The following is a 16438-nucleotide window of genomic DNA, read 5'->3' on the forward strand; positions in this document are numbered from 1 at the left end:
AACACCAAAAAAACATCTCTCATGAGATGTTCTAAATGTCAAAATATTTTGACATTGATGAACAATACACTCACGTATATGGAAGCATACGGACAGATGTATAATTTTAATGATTTTTTTATTCCTTTTATCTCTCATCTCTCTATCAATCTCTTCCTCTCTTTTTTTCTCAAACCCCAATCCTCTTCTCTCTCTCAACCTCTCATCTTTTCTTCTCTCACCCTCATTGCTCTTCCACGCTAACGTCAACACATCACTTCCACACCGATCTCTCTTTGGCTGTGGTTTGATGAGTGGGTTGGGCAATGGGTGGGTTTAGATGATGATGTGTGGGTTCAGATGGTGTTGGTTGGGTTCGGTTCCGACGGTGATGGGTGGGTTCGGATGGGCGGATCAGTGGTGGGTGGGTTAGACTGTAGGTGGATTCGGGTGGATTAGGCTATGGGTTCCGATGGATGGGTCAGCAGTAGGTGGGTTAGCCTATGAGTTCTGATTGATGGTTGAAAAGTCCATGGCCGAAAGCTTCAAGGCCTGCACCACCACTGAGGTTCACCATCTCTCTGCTTTTATATTTTGTTTCCTCCTTTCTTTTTCTTTTTTTTCTTTTTTTTTTTTTTTTTGTTCTTGTCTCTAGCCCATGGCCAAAAGCTCAATTTTGTAGGGGTTGTGGTTGAGGTGGTGGTGGGGCTTCCAATTTGGTGTTGGTGGGCTATGGGTTAGTTTTGAATTATATTTTGGGTTGTGGAGGATGTGGTGGTTGTGTGGTGGTGGTTGTTGGTTGTTGGTAGCTGTGTGGAGGTTGTTGATTGTTTGATGAGTTGTAAATATTATTTTAATGTATTGTATATATTATTTTGATATATAAAATTGAAGAATAGAACATATGATAAATGGTATATATTAAAATGATGTATTAAAATAATAAAGTAGGTTTTTTGATGTATTAAAATGGCATAATTTTGCAACGGCTGATGGGAATACTTTTAGACATCTGTTAATGTCATGTCATTGGCAAATACAAAATAAAACTTACTCACTACAAATGTCATTCCAGCATCAATCATTAATAAATGCGTTAGCAATTAGCATATGGAAATTTAGGCTCAAAATTAATCAATCTGGATAAATTAATCTACCTTTGTCGGAAAACTTAGTCTTCTATGCTCATATTAGTTTTTGCTTTGAAAATTAAACAATCTGAGACTAGTTGAGAGGTAAAGTTTTTGTTTCTTTATGTTGGGTAAGATGATAAGAAGGTGATATAAAAATACTTTTTTTGGTTTGTGATGTATTCTAAATATGCTTATAAGTTATATGCATGTGTTTTCTACCTTCATAGCATATTGGATGATACAGTTTATATTGAGATGAAAGAAAAATATTCTTTCACACTAGTTTACATCAACTATTTCACATAACTGCAATGACAGAGCCAGAAAATTTTTTTAGGAGATCAAGTTATATATATATATAACAAAACTTAGTTACTATACTTTAAGTATTATCCTTAGGTTCTCTTCTTAAGATTTAGCTATGTAAATACTTAATTAAAAATACACTTCCATCACATGAGAAAAAATCCACACAGCAGGATCTTAAAAGGAGACCTAAAAAATAATACCTAAGTACTGTATCTCTCTCTCTCTCTCTCTCTCTCTCTCTCTCTCTCTCTATATATATATATATATATATAAAGAATAACACACACATATATAATATTTATTTATTGTCTCTCTCTCTCTCTCTCTCTCTCTCTCTCTCTCTATATATATATATATATATAAAGAATAACACACACATATATAATATTTATTTATTGCTTATACATGGAATATTTGTAATTTTGATTTGACATATGATATTTTCTTAGGTAAACAAAAATATTTACATCAAATAAGTCTTTACATCTTTGCAAAAAAATATAAATAGATAAGTCTTTACATGTCTAAAATATACAAGTCAATTTAATAAAAATAAAATATAATTAAATTACGTATGGTATACATTAAACACACTTGAATTTAATTAACTATGTATGGCATAAGAGTAATTAGAGGGAAAGGAAATAAAAAAAAAAAAAAATGCATTAGTCATTCCTCTGTTTTTCAGCATGTGGAATTTGTCTCTGTTAGTCGTCTATGTAATTCTGTGGCTGACGCTCTTGCTAAGAAGGCCAAGTTAGTTGATGGGGTTTGGGTTTGGCTGCATGAATTGCCACCTGATATTGCCCCACTAGTTTTCCATGATGTTCATTGAGATTGAGTTTATTTTTGAATAAATTTCCCAGGTCTGTGATCTGGCTTCTCAAAAAAAAAAAAAAAAAAAAACTATATAAACTAGTATGTAACCCGTCTATATATACGGGTACAATTAAAAACAATCACAATTACACAATTCAAATTATAAATTATAAATTTTTGTGAGAAAATGTTCAAATTATACATAGTATTAGCTTACACCTTTTTTTTTTACCATCGCGCACCCTTGGTGCGGTAGTCACTCCATAAGTATAAGTGCTTGTGAGGTGTGAGGAGCAATGGACAGGGTTCAAGTCTCTAGGAAGGAACTTCACACACATATACACTTAGATTAAGTTATAGTATAAATTCCATCTTGTATCAAAAAATTTTACACCTTTTTTATAACCATACATTTTATAAATATGGAATGGCTTCTTATTTTAGAATTTTACTAGCTATGAATCCGCGCATTTTATTATGGTCTCGTTAAATTTATTTTTTTATAATTTGGACTAATTTAATAAAAATAATGTACTTCATAATCATATTTTTATCTATTCTTGGAACAATCATAAATGTAATATAGGAATAATCATAAATCATAAATATAAATATAAATTTGAAAAATCATATTTTTATTTATTATAAGAGCAATCATAAATCATAAATATAAATTTGTCGTGCTAAAATGAAAACAATACAATTTTTTCCTAAAATTCAAAAGGCAAGTTAATGAAAATATTCTTTTTTTTTAATAAAATTTTTTTAACATTTTGTGAATCATTAAAAAGAATATAAAATTTGGAAATTATTGTTTTAGTTTTAATTAATCTTTCTCGAACCTTTTTTTTTATTGCCCTACAATCCAAAACACCAAAAAACATAACCAAAAAATTAATAAAACCTAACAATGATTAATTGGACCAATTAGGAAAACAATTTATCAAATAAACAATTATTAGCAAAATCTAAGAATTAAATATCTATATATGCATTGTTAAAAAATAATAATAATAATTGAAATACAATTGCAAAAGCTAAAACATGTCACCCTTCCGATTATTTTCGTTTGACTAATCTTTACTCATCTCTAAATAAATGGCATTATAGAGTACTTCTAATACATTTATTAAGAGTACTTTTTCATTATAGAATACTCTATAAATGGCATTATAGAGTACACTTAATAATTATATTAGAAGTACTTTGTCAACCCCAAAGGATTAAAAAATAAAATAAAGTCTCATAGTTTAACATCTAAATTGAACACCATAAAAAATCAAATTCTAACTTGCAAAACAACTAATTAGTAACCTAAATCAAATCAAACCAATGGGATAAAAAAATAAAAAAAAATAAAAAATAAAAAAGAAGAAGAACTTGTGATCAGAAATTGGAATACCAAACTACCTAAATATGCATAAAAATTGATATAAATTTACCAAAACGATAAACAAATGTGATGTGACAATTAAATCAAAAATAACAAAAAGAACCATTCGTAGAAAAAAAAAAAAAAGTGGTTGGAACAATAAAAAAATCTACCAAAAGAGAAACAAAAATTGGAGAAAGAGATAAAGTATTGACATTTTTGTCATGGACAACTTGGAAGGAATAGGAGAGAGAGAGGTGGAAATAAAGTAAGAATAAATTTATATGAAAATTAAGATGGAAGAGGAAATGTGGAAGTAGATGAAAGGTTGAACAAAGTAAAACTGTAGAATTTAAGAAAATAGAAAGGATATGACCTTCATCAATTCATCTGTGAAGCACCATAAACCCGAGAAGTAGGTTTACCCGAGAAGAGGGTGGGAAGGTGCACAATGTTTCATGAGTGCCTGAGTGGAAGAAGTGACCTTATAGGAGAAGGCCAAAGCAGCTAGGAGAAGTTTCCTGTAAAAGCTTACCTAGTACCTCCGCATTGAATGCATAACAACAATCTTATCAGCTGCATTAATAAGGAAATGACACCTAAACAATAAATTCACAGCTAAGCAGCCTCTTCTACCACCTTCAACAGAGTTTTGAAGGAACAAGTGTCATAAGGAAAGCCTTGAAGTATACAAATGGGGGGTTAGGATGCAAACAAAAGAGAGTATATAAGAGAGGGGAACTCCCCAATTATACAAATGTAGAACTCTTATATAAGAACTTATCATCAAACTGACCCGAGGGTAATATTAATATTAACTACTCTTTACAGCAGTTTTTTTTTTTTATCCTTGCCTGGATCTTCGACCTTAGACCTAAACTAAATTAAACTTACATTAGAAACTTCTTCCCACTCTCTAACAAAATTTATTATTTTGGGCTTAATTAAAGGGCCAGGGCTTCACTATTTCCAGTGGACTTGGGCAGCCAATTTTCCAGCTCATACAATTATATATAGTATAGATATGTATAGACATTGTTTTTTGTTTTTGATTCTTCATTGATTTCATTATTTAGTTATAAACATCTAAATTAGAGTAGATGAACGTGTAAAACCAAAATTATATGTAATGTTAAATCCACCTAATATAAATGTGTAAAGTCAATAATCTATTTATATATTTTTTGTAAAAAAAATAGAAATAAAAAATAAATAAGAAAAATAATAATTATACAGCCAATGACATGGCAATGAGGTGATGTAACAAGAGCTCAGCAGTAACTAATATATATAGGATTTAGAGTATTTAGTTTTTGTACCCAATAATTTATCTGCCACAAGAATTAAGAAATTAGATGGACACGTAGTGCAAAATTAGATTCCAATTGAAATCAAATTTAGACTCTTCGATTTGGACTCTTCGATTTTTACACTCAACTAGTGTGTAACATCGCGTATATGCACGGATACAATTAAAAACAATCACAATTACACGATTCAAATTATACCTTTTTTTGAAAAGATGTTCAAATTATACATGGTATTAACTTACACTTTTTAAAACTATACATTTCTAAAATATGTAATAGTTTCTCATTTTTTATATATATATATATATAGAGAGAGAGAGAGAGAGAGAGAGAGAGATGGGTTCAAGTTACACCTTTTCTAAACCATGGATTTAAGTAGATTCAATGGTTAAAAAATAGACACTCATTAATGCTAATATTCTGATTTCTCATTTATTATCTCTTATTTATGTCATTTCATACTTATCTCTAAACCCAAAAAATTTATACGCATTTCTCTCTCTCTCTCTCTCTCTCTCTCTCTTCCACAGCTCTAGGATTCCACTTCCACAGCCAAGTTGTATGTATATTCTACCAAGTGATACACTGGTGTGATGATTGTATATTTCATCAAACGAAGGAAAAGTAGAGGAAACTCTACTCTACCAATCAATCATTGAATAAGAGATATGGGGTTCAATCCCTGCCTACACCAAAAACTTATTTGTGTCTTGATCTGATGATAAAGAGTTATTATCAGAAGCGGACATCATAGGTTGAAACTCTCTCAAAAAAAAAAAAAAAAAAACTCTACCAATCAATCCAAATAAGAGGCAATCATGCATAATTTTACATGACAATCTGCCATTTTTTTATTAAAAATAAACGAAAACAAAGATACACAATAGATGTTAAGTTTGGTGATAACTTAAAAAAAATGCAAAAAATAAATCTTTTCCTGATTAGTCAAGAAGTCCTAACAAATCCAAGAAGTGTGAATGCCTCACAAGATTCAGCAGTAAACATATTCCCTCAAAATTACCTTCCTAAGTCCTAACAAATCCAAGAAGTGTGAATGCCTTGAAAGCTTTAGCAGTAAACATACTTTCTCAAAATAACCTCTCTTAAGTCATAAGAAATTGATGCTCATATGTTCATACCTATTGGCTACTGCCATTTAAAATAATCATTTTCTCATTATAGAATCCAATTTTTAAAGTTCTTTTATTTATTTATTTAAATTTTTTTATTCAAATTGCAATATTTAAATGGCATGGAAATTGGATAAAATTTTATATTGGAAAAGCAATCTGTTAGAAAAAATGTACTACAATGGAGGAGAGAGAGAGAGGGAGAAATACGTATACCTTTTTTAGGTTTAGAGATAAGTATGGAATATCATAAATAATGGATAATAAATGAGATCAATCAAAATATCAGCATTAATGAATGCCTTTTTTTTTACCATTGAATCTACTTAAATCCAATAGTTTAGAAAATGTGTAACTTTAACTCATCTATATATATTAGAATTTAATTAGATTTAGACTCTTCGGTTTTTGCACCCAATAATTCACTTACTAAAAAAAATTAAAAAATTAGATGGGCACATGATGAAAAATTAGATTCTAATTGAAATCCAATTTAGAATTTAATTAGATTTAGACTCTTAGATATATATATATATATATATATATATATATTATATATAAGGGCCATTATTGAAATTTATATTCAATTTTTCGTTTGCCAAAAATACGGGAGGGAGGGAGGGAGGATTTTCAAAAAGTCAAGGGGGTCGTGGCCACCCCTAGCTCCCCTCTCTCCTTCTGCCCCTGCACAGAGTATCCAAAATAAAAGAAATATATATATATATATATATATATATATATATATATATATATATATATAGAGAGAGAGAGAGAGAGAGAGAGAGAGAGAGAGTTTATAACAAAAAAAAAATGAAAAAAAAAAAAAAGAGGTAGCGGGGGTAGTAGCTACACTACCCTAGCTCTATGAAGAAAATTGAAGACTCACCAATGGGATTTGGAGGGTGAAAATGGAGAAAAGTATGGGCTAGGATTTTTGGTTTTAAGGGGATATTCTAGGGGAAAGAAAGGGGAAATAGATGTGGAGAAAAGTCTAGAGAAAATGAGAAAGATAGGAATTTTTTAGATTTTTCTTCATGATTTTCCAAGAGAAGAGTGGAAGGAGAGGCGGCTACCCATTGGGATCCTTGCCACCTCACCAATTTTCATCCTCATCCCCTTAATTTTTGATTTTTTGATTTTTGGGTTTATCCTTTTTTCCGACCCTATTTTCAGGCTACTGTTTAGAGGTCTTTAAGACTAGGATTTCTTCAAAATTGGTGTCTCTGAAAAAATCTGAATGTCTCGTTTCCATAGGCTCTAACCTCATGCAATTTGGAGCTACCGTTGTCAAGATATCGCGCTTCGAAGGGAGGTAATACAGTGTAGAAATTTCTATAACACTTTTCTTGGAAAATTATTTCCTCCTAATACGAAGAGGCTATTCTCAAACCCTTTATTGAAAATTTGCTAACCATCTTGCTTCAACTTGGTCTGGACAATTTGCACTAGTTGTGGCTGGATTAGTACGGTTTATTGCACGAAAACGCTCCAAAACCAGTCGTTTTACATGTAAAATAATACTTTTAATCAGGGTTTTGTTGTGTTCTTGATATTTTATCCGTTTTAACTTCGATTTTGGCCCATAAACTATCGTTTTGAAGGTGATTTTATGATCTTTAATATGCTAAAAATATATATCAATCGAACGGTTCAATCAAAATGTCAACATTTGGACTAATCTCGATTAGGGTTAGTCAACGTTGGTCAAAATTAGCAAAAAATGACAAGCTTGGGATTTTGAACTCTTAAATCTTTAGAATGATTACCCCAAGGCTCGATTGGAGTAAATTTTTTTTTAAAAAGCTTTTTTCATGTAATACTTCATTTTCTTACGTTTTAAAAGCATAGATTTCACTTTTTAATGCCTGAATCAACATTTTGGCACACTAATCAAGGTCTAAAAAAATATGGTATCAACAGCTATCACTAATAGAATACCCTTTATCCAATCGTGGGTGGAGCAAACATGGGAGTTTTTTTGCATAACTATAGGAGTCACCAACACAGACCTAGTAGAACCTTTACTCAAACATGGATGGAGCTGATATAAGATTCTTTCTCATTCTACTTGATGGGATAAACTAACAAAGATTTGTCCTCAAACCATCGACTTTGGATACCAGTTTTAGGGAGAAAACACCTTGGAGAGACTCCAATTAAGGGGACATTATAACATATAAGGATGCCACATAACCAAGAATTTTAAGCCAATTGAGTTTGGTCCAATTATACTCTATTAAGCACTCCTTCTCATTAGTATCTAATGAGGGATTTCACCACTCAAGTACGTAACAATGAATTTTGAAACTACAAAGACTAAAGTGAAGGGTCAAATAAACGTCTAGTAACCTTTTATAATTTTTTTTAGCAATTTTCCTTTTCAAATCTTGCACAACTTAATAGAGAGAGAGAGAGAGAGAGAGAGAGAGAGAGAGAGAGAGAGAGAGAGAGAGAGAGAGAGAGAGAGAGAGAGAGAGAGAGATCATCTATATTCTCCATTGAATCATAGTTTTCCTTGAAAATTCTCAATTTCCTTAGTCTTTCACTAGAATCCTCCTCATGATAATCTTGAGGATGAAAATTCATAAATAAGAGGTGCTAGTGATGAAGGTGGAATGGAAGCTCTTCTAAAACTTCATTCATCTGCTTACTATCATTAAATAAAGGGGAAAATGATATTTTTCTTCTTTTTGGGTGCTCCAATTTCATATGCATTCTTCATCAATTCCACATCCCAACTAATTTCTAATACTTGATATTCACAACTTATAGCCTTTAGAGCTTGGATCATACCAATAAACATATACTTCTCACTATGGTTATCTAGCTTGGACCTTTCTTTATCCACTACATGCACATATGCAATACTCCCAAACAAATGTAAGTGAGAAATTGTAGGATTCTTTCAGCTCCATGCTTGCTATGTGGGGTTATCTTTCATATAATCCTTGTGTGAGACAATAGTTGGACAAATAGACTGCATGAGCAGGTTCATCCCAAACTTCTTTGGACATTCTCATGCTCTTTAACATTCTTTTGGTCATGTTACCGCTATCTACCATACATGTTGGGATTTGAGTAACACCTTCATTCAGATATTCCAATAATCCAAAAAAAAAAATTTGTTGTCCATGAAAATTATAATAACACCATCTAGTTGGAAAATGTCATTCTCACCACGAATCAACTAGCTCAATACCATATTTTTGAAGTTGGTGGGCCATTACATAATTACATTCCCAAAAACGGATACACCACATATAATGGAAGAGACACACACTCCAAAGCATACCAAGGAAGATAAAATGAATGGAGAAGAGGATGAGAACTCTTGGTTTGGAACGGAGGAAAGCATGAGCATATATACTATAACTTGCAATCTTAACTTCCACTATATTAAATTACATAATTTCAAAGTTTTACTACTCCATAGAATAACTCTTTATTTTCATTAATGAATCGGAGAGTTTCATATTACATATGGCTTGTAGGTACATTTGGTGTGACATGAAGAGAAGAAAAAAATAATTCTCCTCTTCTTATTTTTCCCTCTTTCTCTTTATTTAGGGATGGAAGGGAATTTTTTCCTTCCAAAATTTGCTATAGATCTTGCCCTTAATAATTCTTCTTCTTTAATTCTTCTTATGGGAATGGTTCCTTCTGGGCACCTTCCAACCAAGTGCCATAGCTGAGTTATTTCAGGCTTGGAGTTTGAAGACGCGCCGTTGCTCTCATCGAATGAAAACCCTTTTGGGTAAGAACTTGGTCTCATCTATGGCATTCCGCATAAATACCAACGCAAACCCGGCCCATAACATACATACAATAAGTCTCAAATTATTCGTGATACCAAATGAAATTTAGTTAATTAAATTAGTCACCTGAATTGTGTGATTCTTTAACAAAGGATGATCCAAAGCTGGCTGTTTGTCGATAGGTACGCAATCGATTATATCTCCATCCGGGCTCTGTATCAAATACATTTTCTCATCACACACAAATAGATATTAGACTAAATTCTCAACGTTGTAACAAAATTACATTGCTATTATACATTGGAGTCATGAAGCACCACAACCCACAAAAGTGAATGATTTTTCTAAGACTAAAGCTGAAAATATTATACAAAACACAAACATATTAGTTGAAGTGATTAATAACCTGAAAGGATATAACTGCAGGCTTGTTAAGGCGCTTCAATTGCTCCTGAATCTCCTGTTTGATGGTGTCAGTGTTTGTATCTCCAGCTAATGACATTGGTATGAGAAAGAACAAGCACCAGGTCATCTTTACTACCCCTGACCACCTCCTCCCACTTCCACAAGGCAGGGCCATGAGTGACTAGCTAATACTCGAATCAAGTGTTGAGTTTGTAGTGTATAGAGATGTAATAGCTAGCTTCAGACGTTCCCTTTGCAATACTTAAACGTGCATTTGTTCATCCTCTTTGAACTGTTCCACATGCTATTTATCAATATAAATACACACAAAAAATCTTCTACAATAAGGATCACCCTATTTTTGGCCATGTCAAAATGAGGCTTTAATTTAGCAGTTTTACTTTAAATTTTTTAGCCTTAAGTACAAACTTCCTGTTAAATTTCCTATTGACTATTGCCATCCTTTTGTTTCTCTGTCATTTTATAGGATTGGTCAAAATTTAAGGGAAATAATTATTCCTCTTTGAACTGTTCCACAAGCTAAAAATTTGGGAAGTTTGTTGTTTTAAGTTTTGCTTTAAAAAAAAATAATAAAATAAAAAACTTAAAATTAGACAATTTGAGATAAATGAGAAATTTAGTAATGATTTAATTTTTGGGTAGCATCTCAAAAATTTTGGTGGTGTAAGACTAACGGGCTAATTTTGAGGTATAAATTGTGGAAAAATCTCTTCTTCTTTTTTCCGATTTGAAGGAGAGATAAGAATGCCTAAGTGAAATTTCCTTATATGTCTTTAAATTTATTTTAGGAGTAGTTTTAAATTTCTCAGTTTTTTTACATGAGGAGTACTTGTACTCATGATTTTAAAAACTGATACAGTGAAATAACCAAAAAAGGGATTGGTTATTGGTTTTCTGCTCGAACCAGAGTCTAACGACCAGTGGTTGAACTGATGATATCGTAAATAATTTAATTAACAATTTTTAAAATTATATAAATAAATAATAATTTTTTTAATATACTAAAACTAACAAACTAATAGTAGTAATAAATATATTTACTTAAAAAACATATATGTATATAACATCTTTTTAAAGAATTTAACATAATAACATTACACAATAATCATCCTTAACATAATAAATTTTCAACAAAACCAAATAAATAAGTTCATTACATCCAAATAGCAAATAAGTTTCAAACAAAGAACCAAATAAATAAGTTCATTACATCCAAATAGCAAATAAGTATCAAACGAAGAACTAAATAAATAAGTTCATTACAATGATTACATCCAAATAGCAAATAAGTTTCAAATAAAGAACTAAATAATTCCACAAATAAATAATACTCATCAACACAACATAATGCTCTTAAAACTATAAATAAAGAACAAAATATTTCCACAAATAAATTCATCAACACAACATACACAAATAATATTTTTGTAAACTATAATTCACAAACAATAATGCTCTGTAAATCCACAACATACACAACATAACTATACACAAAATCACAAATAAATAATCACAACATAAATCCACCAGTGTATACACACACAAAATTGCACAGTAAGGAACGCATGGCTCAGGCAAAGGAGGCTGTTAACTTTCTTAAGAAATTTCCAAATGTGGTCTTTTATGGTGACATGAATTGGACTGAAAAATGGGATGGACAGTTTCCTTTATCTGATGGATGGATTGATGCCTGGGCAGATTTAAGGCCCAGTGAAAATGGATGGAACGTATGATACTGTGTCCAATCCAATGTTGTCTTGTAACCGGCCTTAGCAAAAGCGGCTAGATAGATTTATTTGCAATCTGTGTGATTTCAAATTTAAGTGCAATCGACATGATAGGAATGGAGGCTGCTTGTATTCACTTTAAAAGCTCTATAAACATTTCTTTTACACAAATAATTAATTAATAAACAATACCAGAGAGATTCAATACCAGTGTTTACTTACCCGATGAAGCCGAGAGTAAAGATGAGATAAGAAGCAGAGAGAGAGAGAGAGGTGTGAGGCAGTGAGAGGGAGAGGGAAAGCGTGAGTCCGTGAGACTGAGAAGGAAGAGATGTTTTTAAGGTTAGAGTTTTTAGGTTGGGAAAATTTTTCAAAAACGATGTAGTTTTGTTTTGGCTTAAATTCAAAACTGACCCTCTGAGTTTTAACTTTTGTCATTTCAGTACTCTAAGTTTCAGTTTTTTCATTTCAATCCTTTATATTTCAAATTTTCTTAATTAAGTATTTCATTAGACTTCTGTTAACCTTTTCCATTTACTAACCAAAACGACGTCGTTTTGGTTAATGAATTGGCAAATTGTTAATGATAGATAATAAAATATATATACCAGTAGTGAACTCAGATCAAAACTTATAAAAAAATTATCTATTACTGTGACAAATTATTATGTGTGTAATTGTACTCCCAATTGCCTAATTTATTGTATACCTTACAGCATGCCTCATACTCTGTGACTAGATTTTTTGAGATTCCATATCATGGTAATTTCACATATATCATATGTAGCCTTAGAAATTGATGAATATAATGGTATGTATATCTTTTGAGCAATATTAGGAATATTATAAATTTTAATATATTGGATTTAGAAACCAACGTGTTAACATTTAAACGTAATATAAAGGTTTCTTAAAAAAAAAACACACAGAGAACAATAATTTTATTTAAAATTTTGTTGATGCAAGTTCGATACTATTCATTGTCATGTTAATTTATAAGGTTTTGGTAGTAAAATTTGTTGCAATGGCGAATTAATGATTTTGCTATCTTAGGCTTAGGAAAAACTGGATCATACTGGCACACACTTAAAATGGATTAGACAATCAGGTAACACCAGTGTGACACTTATCAAAGTTTCTCTATTACTCAGGTGATTTTACGTTCAATGCATGAGATAATAAAGTGGATTAATGAGGGGAATGCTGATTCATATTACGTACTCTACAATTGTCCTAATCAACTGGTCTAACTATATATAGTATGTTCATCTTAATTTTAGTAAACCTGGGGTTATCATAAACTTTGGATTCATTAAACATGGTGACATTTTCCCTTAATTGTTAAGTTTGGTAAAATGGAGTTGATTATGATTTGTCTGTGTCGGCCAGTGGAAATAATTTTCAGCGAGTTTGTGTTAACTAGCAAATGCAAGAGAATTTCAAAACTAAATGTCAGAGTTGCACTGACAAGTTTTAGGAGACTTGGACATGTAAAAGCACAAATTAAGCCCCAAATTTGCTCTTCAATATTGCAAATATGTTCAGGGGATATTTGCTTGTGAAAAAAACTTTCAAGGGTGTGAGTGGCAGAATCTCAAAAGATTTTAAACCCTAGATCAATCTAATTGTTAATTTAAGATTAATTTGAATATCATGATGATTGTATAGTTCAGGCAGTATCTCTAACACTTTTCTTAAAGGAGGCCTTAGTTCTCTATTTCTACTATTTTCCTTTAATAAGTTATAAGTAGATCCTAAATACTAGGTGCATGTTTTGGCAAACCAGTTTCTCCATTAAATCCTTGTAAATTCTACCTCCATACAATAGGCAACACAATTTAATTTATGCATTTCTTGCAAGGGGTTTACAAGAACTTTTCTATATCTTTACAAACCATTGAGGTAGCAAATTTATATTGGTTCATACTTGGCCCACCACATACACCATTTTTTTACTTACTAATAACTACTCGCTACATTAGCAATTTGTAAAAAAACTTGTAGCTCTAGCATTCCTCCTTGTAAAGACCATAAAAAAATAAATAAATAAATAAATCTATAGATCTAAAATCTATAACAAAATATAAAAGTCCAAAAATTTGGCACAACCACAAAATTACTAATAGTAAATCTAAAACAAATTAAGCCCGATCAACCAATTTTACCCAAAACAAACAACTCAGTCCTCTAAAATATTTTAAATAAAATTATTTTGTCCTTAGCCAATAGCAGCATCAAAGTCACACACACCCCCCAAAAACAAATTCTCAAGCAGTTAAGTAATAGTAAAGCTAGAGGTTAGAGTCGCCGCACATGACCAACAACAATGTCGCCCCCTCCCCCCAACTCCAAGTTCTGACTCTGTCCTTATTTACACTTTACGGTTATGGTGCCCAAATAAAATGTCCCATTTAAAAAATAAATAAATAAAATCTTGTTATAATAAATAGGGATGTCCAAGAGACCATTTTTCTCTCCTCCATTTTAACGATTCCCTTTTCCCTTTTAAGACAAAAAAGAATAGGAAACAAAAAATTACAACAATACACATGCTCATTTCTTTTCTTTCTTTTTTTTAAAACACACTCACACCAGTGGTGGCGCCATGCTCAGGCCAAGTTGGTCCTAGGACAACCTTGACCTGAAAAAAAAAATTATATATAATAATTTAAAATTTTTATTTATCTACCCTTCAAAAAAATTAGGAACACCCTAAAAAAAATTTTATGCCAATAAAATTATATTTTGGTGGATTATTTGTTCTACTTTCAAGCAAAAAGAAAAAGCTCAAAAAAATTTTGAACTTAAATCTATTAAAAAAAAATTAACAGAGCAAGCCCACCCAGGGAAAAAAAGCTCAACATCAATCCTAAACAAAACCAACCCCAACCATATTTTTAAATCAAAATAATTATTAACTAAATACCCAAACGGATTCTCAAAAAAAAAAAAACCAAAACTCAATACGTGTCTGCCGATTCATCAAATGGTAAAGCAAAAACTAAAATCAGAAACCTAACCTAAAGAACAAAACCTCATCAACGACAACGACCAACGGACCAAGCACATCGGCGCGACGATGCCTCCACCTAAAACTCGAGCAACAGAGCACATCAATCATCGAATCGGGCCTCAAACTCGAGCAACAGAGCACATCGAGCATCAAAGATCGGAAATCAGTCCGATCAAATCAGAGCTTGCGAAGCTTGGCCTCAAGTCCTTCCTCGCCTCAATGTGCTGCCGCGGCTCGCGACGCCGCCCCTCAAGCCTTCCTCAAGGTATTTAAGTTCTTTATACTTTACTTCTCTCTCTTTTTCTCTCTTACATCTTTGGGTTTGCTATGGACTGTGGTCTGAGAGAGAAAACTCTTTCTGTTTGAACTGAAATGAGACCCTCTCTCTCTCTCTCTCTCTCTCTCTCTCTCTCTCTCTCTCTCTCTCTCTCTCTCTCTCTCTCTCTCTCTGAACTGTAATTGGTTTGTCTTTACAACTTTACTTTATACCCTTGTTTTGACTTTTTTCATTAGTGTGTTGGTGAGTTTGTCTTTTAGTGTATTGTAAATTTATCTAATTGACTCCTCTTGTGACTCTTGTCTGTTGAGTGAGGGGTGGATGGGGTCATGGGGCCGTGGAATGGGATATTTGAATTGGGAAAGTAAAGGTATGCAGAGGCAGGCACCAATACATTATAAAAGACAAAATTAAATTATGTTAGTCACTAGGTAGTGGTTGAGCCGTGGATAATGCACATGGGGTGTGTGCTAGACTGCTAGTAGTTAGTAAAAAAAATAATGAAGCAACTAAACAACAATAATTAATAATTTAATTAATCAATACATTATAAAAGACAAACAAATTATATTATGTTAGGCTAAACAACAATTAATAATTTTATAATTAATGAAACAACAATACAACAAATTATAGTTTATAAAAGACAAAGTACATGGGTAATTTATGCTTCTTAAGAAATACCCTAAAAAAATTCCTAGAGCCGCCACTGACACACACAAAATTGTCAACAAACAATAGCAAAAGTTACCTCTTTGGACAAATAAAAACTTCCAAGTTTTCAACATTCATGTTTCCTTACAATATCCCCAACTCATTTTGGAGTTAGATAAACCATACATGATATACCAAGTGTAAATTGTTAATGCTTAGAGCAACCACACCAGCTCATCTGTAATGTTCTAAAATAGAAAAAAAAAATACCAACTTTACACATTCTAACCACACCGTGCATATATGCACAGTTACTGTTCACCATATAAATGACTTTTTTATTATTTTTTTCTCTCTCCTCTCTCTACCTCTAACTCACCTCACCGTGTAAAGAAATGTGTATAATATTTTATTTGAATATTTTACATTGTTCACCGTGTAAAGAAATTAATATTTTATTTGAATAAATGTATATAATAGACATTTTTTTTTTAGGGTCAAGTAATCGAACTTTATTTAAGGTAAACAAGCAAT

At 31.7% G+C, this 16438-nt stretch overlaps 1 long non-coding RNA gene across 1 annotated transcript; it reads right to left on the reverse strand.

The window, feature by feature from the left end:
- Positions 1 to 9416: 9416 nt before the first annotated feature.
- On the reverse strand, positions 9417 to 12318 carry LOC142617625 (uncharacterized). Its single transcript, XR_012841004.1, has 4 exons — positions 12183 to 12318; positions 10214 to 10504; positions 9934 to 10020; positions 9417 to 9824 (listed from the first exon to the last, which is right to left on the reverse strand). It is a non-coding gene; the product is annotated as an uncharacterized LOC142617625 (long non-coding RNA).
- Positions 12319 to 16438: the final 4120 nt, after the last annotated feature.

Source organism: Castanea sativa, chromosome 11, assembly GCF_040712315.1.
Source record: "Castanea sativa cultivar Marrone di Chiusa Pesio chromosome 11, ASM4071231v1".
Taxonomy (NCBI): domain Eukaryota; kingdom Viridiplantae; phylum Streptophyta; class Magnoliopsida; order Fagales; family Fagaceae; genus Castanea; species Castanea sativa.